Here is a 5723-nt window from a genome sequence, read left to right as displayed (position 1 = left end):
ATGCAAACAATAAATTAATGCTCAAGATGAACTCTTGTTGAAGTTTGGATGTTCTTTTAGCTACACCTGACATAAATTCCGTCACACAATAAATGCCAATATTGTAAGTGGTGGCTCATGCTTGCCTATGAAATTTTCTTTCTTAAAAGTATGGTTGTTCAGTGATGACATTAAAAAGGCCTTGGAGCTTGTGCCAAGAGATGTTACTAGATCTTCTCAGTCAAATCACAGTAATGAAAAAAAAAAAAGTCTCCACAGAAGGGATTATGAGTTGCATGCTCCTAACTGTTCTGTATAGCAATAAAATTAGGGACAAATACTTGTTCTCTTATTTCTCAGCAGCAGCATGAATTATAAGCAGAGAACTGCAGACAGGTTAATATCTCAGGATCTGCACGGCATTTCTGATCTTGCTTGGATCCTCTCTCTTGCTTGGATCCAGCCCTCTGAGCTGCTCAGGGCACTGATACAGCACTAGTCCCTGAATTCCCAGCACTGCAGAGGCAACTAGGAAACCTTACTTTATGATCACGCCCTTTGAATTCCTTTGGCCAGTTTTTAAGTACTTACAAATGCTTTCCAATCTCCAGCTCATATCTGGACCTTGTCTTTCAAAGAAGTACTTTTTTTCTTGAATGAAAACCCTCACTCTTCTACTGCTACTGCTTTGCAAAAATACGCAGGAGAGAATGTGTTAATGCTGTGAGAGATATGAGGCAAAAAGAGCAGAGGGCGAAGAAAAGGACACCTCTACCCACTCCAGCACCTCACTGGTGCTCATGATAACTTCAGAGGATCAGAGCAGGGGGGAGCTATGGAGACAAATGAATTCAGCTTTTGGAAGCAGTGTCACTATCAAAATTGAGAAGGAGTTTTTCATTAAAAGGTGTTTAAAAATCATAGGGTCATCAAAACAGAAATCTCTCTACCAAAAAATTATTTAACCGATTTGTGAAATAAAAATGAAAGAATAAGTTCTTCCTTGGTATTTTCTAAACAATGTATATTATGATATAAAAATGATTTTCTTCTTTTACAGTGTAAGTTGTAATTTTGAAATGCTATGTGAGTTTCAAATTATAATAAAATGATTGATAAAAAAATAAAAATCGAATGGTTTTTAAATTTTGACATATGATATTCCTTTTCAAAAATCATGAAGATTGTTGAAATTCCATTCCAATTTCAGTGAATACTGTCATTTCCTAGCTGTCCTCTCTGAAAAGACTTTGCAAATTAAATACGCTTTGTAGAAACTGTTGTTCAACAAACAGCAACGGAAAGTAGTGGCTTTTTGTTGGCAGAATTTCTTCTCTTTAATCATGCTTTCATTAGCAGAGAACTCAATCTCTAATTTTCACTCTGTATTATTATCAACCGATGAGGAACATTCACATTTCAGAATACAAATTTCTGATGTCTAATTTATTCTTGTAATTAAACAGAGACTTATTTGTCTAAACAAAGCCATCTGACCCTGTACAATCTACATTCCAATCTTGATCAACCATTTGAATCATTATCTGCATTGCTGCTTAGGATTTTCTTTCCTGCTAGTTATCAAAAAACAGTAGTAAAGAAATCCCAAATATATCAGGAATTAAAGTCCTGTGGAAGGAGTTACAATGGCAGTGAGTTAGGGCTAATGATTATAGTCTCTTCTTTCCTAAAATTTATAAAATTACCGTACCTATACCTTCTATTGACTATTTGTGCTCAAAAGGATTAATATGAATAGATCTTTAAGAATAGACCTGTGATTAATACATGTCCTAGAAAGTGGCATAGCTCTTTTACTTGAGCCAATCTGGGGTAAATTAGTTGTTTTAGCATTCTATCTGCAGTGAACATAAGATGGCATGTATAGGCTAAAAAAAAAAAAGAAGAAAAAAAGATGCCAAGCAACAGAGAAAAGGTAGATTAGTAGCTCATAAGTCTAAAAGAAGACTTAAAAAAAATAGTTTACTTTTTTTGAAAATATTCTAAAACCACTAATGAAAGTTATGTATTTCCTATTTACAGAAAATTATTCCTTCTGAGCCCCAAGTTGTCAGTCAATCATGATTTCTGTTTAGTAGAGGCAGTACACTGCAGTAGGCGTATCATTATAGCTTGACTATTTTTTTCCAAATGTGGAAATGTCATATTTAATGACACAACAAAGCCAGAAACACTGAATGAGTTGAAGTAAAAATGAAGCATTCACTTGATTAATTAAAGGGTAGGCTAAATGCGTCTATATAAAATCATACCTCTTCGTGGTCTGTCTTCTGCATACTGTGCACAGGCTTGAATGTGTGTGCTTTGTTTGAGAGGAGAAAATAATGAGAGAGGTATTTTGTTTACTGTCATAGTAAAGCCAAAGTTTTTATGGTCCATTTCTCTTATGGGCCTATTCGTTCCTGATTTTATCAGCTCAGAGTGCCAATCACTGGGGTTTTGAAAGAGCATCCTGGTGTCATTTAATTAAAATCAGGCAACCTTTCTTCTGTCTTTGCTTCTTTTTATCTCATTTTATTTCTTAGTCATAGCAGCTTTATTTGAGAAAGAGAAAATGAAACATGCATGATACCTGTAGATGACAGAGAGAGCTTGCCAAGGAGAGGCTGTGTGCACTTGCTGGAATTTTTAGTTGCTTTGGGAGGAAAGAGTGTAACCTGACCAAGGGTAAACACAATAGCGGTAATAGTTTTGCTGCAGCTGCTGGCGCTAAGATATTGATTCTGTACTACCAGGACTGTTTGAAGTCACCTACGAGCATTCAGCAAGGAAAAAAACAACAGTTAGTGACGGCTTTCACCAGGCATAGACGCATGCTGGCAAAGACATGAAGTGGTCTTCATGTGTTATTTGGGTGTCAGACAGTAACCTGACACAGGAGCCAGTGCAGCTGCCTTCATTTAATGGCCTTCAAATTTCATGAAATATGATAAATAATTGAGGATCTGTGTTAGCGTAAAAAAGTTAACCCTTTCCATGTGAACTTCAGTGTCTTTTTCATACAAAGCTGCAATGAATTTCAGCCTTTGTGGTAACGTCTTTACAACAGCAGAGGTTGTACAAACACTTTTGATTTACCCTGACAGAAATTACTGTTGACAAGGGTCTCTCCTAATGCTAAATTATATTTTAGATAACTTTCTTGTCCAGAGTTCATCTTATTTAGACACTTAGGAGTTCTGAAGAGGATTAGGATACTCGACTTGTTTGTGTTAATAAAGGTCTTTTTAATCCTTCTTGTATAAATTTTACTGCCACAATACTCCTATAATTTTACATTTCTCAGAAAATGTTTTGTCAGGAGAGCTTGAGAATTTATTTATGAACTACTTTCCACAGAGGAGTTAAATCTAACTGATATGCCCTGGCTCTCAGGATGCCATTAACTCTGCGACACTTCCCAGCCTTTCTTAATCAAAATTGCTCTAGCTGACTTTTAGTAAAACAGAGGCAAATACATCCTTTCTTGTCAGTAAAAAATCAAGGTACACAGATTTACACTTTCTTCTGTGGAATTTAATTTGGAAATTTTGTATCTGTAGAAATTTCATATCTTTAAATTTCCCCATTAATTCTTCCTGTGTATTCCTGTTTTAGGTTGTATCTGTCAGACTTGGCATCTTTTCTGCATATCTGTTAATTTCAAAATGCAATTGCTGTAACAGGAAAGTTGTACTCAAATTTATTTTTCCTGTCTTCTTGTCCTATGCTATTTCCAAAACAGTAGCACGTAAAAAAAATAACAAATCTTTGTGAAGCATGAAAATGTAAGAGTCAAATTAAACCTGATGCCCTGGCTATAGTGAAAAATACTGCATTACTTTTGTGCTTTCCCAACTCTTACTTTTCTGTGTCTCAACAGCATGTTCACCCAGACACCTAAATTGCATTTTGGCAACATTCACATCTCCATACAAATCCAGATAAAGCCTTCAGGGAAAATATCTTTTTCTAAGCAACCATATTTTAATAAGAAAATCTTAAGTGCATTGTTTTGACATTTTATACTCCAATAAGTAAACTCAAATTAAATAGTTTCTAAAATTAAATGTCTGATTTTTGCAATCATATGCAAATACCAATTAACAAGGAAAGGAAAATCAATACATAATACAGTTCAAGACTAGGTTCTGCATAGAGCTTATTCATGACTTCAACTGATGCACATATTGGAGAATAAGCTGAGGAGCAGACAATAAAGTACTTCACTATTACTCTCTGTGTTTATAGACTGTCAAGAGAAGGAATTTCTCATCAACCTTCAGGATTTTTTCAAAGTTAATCTTGGTCTCATTTGAATCTATGTTCAAATACTCTCTGTTCCAAATTGTATTCAGACTATGCTGCTGGACTATATAACTTATTATAGGTTTGAAGTTTACAGGTAAGTTTATGGTTAATGCTGCAGACATCAGCTACACAAAATAAAATGTTTCCTTCATAGTTACCAGGGTAACATTATTTTTTTTCAATAAAAGTAACTAAATTACTCAAAAATGTCATTGCTAGAGGTCAGTCTGAGAACGGTAAGGCCAGTACCTGAGTAAGGGAAGGAGGAACCTTCAAATTTCTTCCTCTGTGAGAAGCCAATTATGGGCTTTTAGATCCCACTGAGATCTCTTGTTATCTGTCATCTCACCTGCATCACTCTTTGTTTCCCTTCTATCCAAATGTACTGTGGTCCCAGCATTCATGCTCTCCTCCCTGTAACTATATTTGACTGATGAAGTCCCAGCTGTCACAGCTCTCTCTGTGCTTCCTCAGAGGGGCATCAGCACCACAAGCCTCCTAACCTGGAACTCAGGCTGCTGCTTATGTGGTCTCCATTCTAAAGACATAAGTAAAAAAAGAAGCATTCATCATCTCTCAAATATATGTAGTTATGGAAAACAGGATTATTTTACATCATTGTGTAAATCAGGAAAATATGCTCTTTGCTCCTCCAAACTCAAACAAGGAGTCACAAACAAGATAGATATACATTTAAGTAAGTGTAAAGAAATGAGAAGTACTTGTTCCAGTGTAAACAAATGACTTCTAATCAGAGAACAAATACATGTTTCAGCAGTTCCAGATCCAGCAATGCCAGATCCTGCTGGCTTTCACTGCTGCCAGCCACAGGGTGGCTCTTGTGCAGCTGACTGTTCCTCAGGAAACTGTTTTTTTGCCCAGCCTGGACAATTGCCCGGGGCTCTGCCTTCCCAGGGGCAGGGCTTAGTGTTTCTCTGTACTGAAATGCCAAAGAGCCATTCCTCCAACCTGCCCAAGTCCCTCTGGATGGCAGGTATGATCTAAAGCTGTCCTAGTTTCAGCTGGGACAGAGTGGTTTGTCTTCTTAGTATCAGGTATGATGCCCAGTTTTGGCTTAAGAAGAAAAACAATGCTGCTCACACACCAATGCAGGGCCAACAATGTTTCTACTTCTTACTCTACCCTGACAGTGAGGGGCTGGATGGTACTTGGAGACTGGAGGGGGCAGAGCCAGAACAGTTGACCTACATTGGCCAGAGGGTTATTCTATATCACATGGTGTCATGCTGAACAACAAAACTGGAGGGAGTTGGCTGGAGGGCAGATGCTGCTTGGGGACGGGGTGGACACCAGTTGGCAGATGGTGAGCAATTGCTTTGTGCATCACCTTTATATACATGTATATATATAAATGTACATATCTACATGGTATATATTTAGATATATATATATATAATTACAGCTGTCTTTAC

The sequence above is a fragment of the Meleagris gallopavo genome, chromosome Z (assembly GCF_000146605.3).
Source record: "Meleagris gallopavo isolate NT-WF06-2002-E0010 breed Aviagen turkey brand Nicholas breeding stock chromosome Z, Turkey_5.1, whole genome shotgun sequence".
NCBI lineage: Eukaryota > Metazoa > Chordata > Aves > Galliformes > Phasianidae > Meleagris > Meleagris gallopavo.
Note: the sequence above shows the minus strand (reverse complement) of the source record.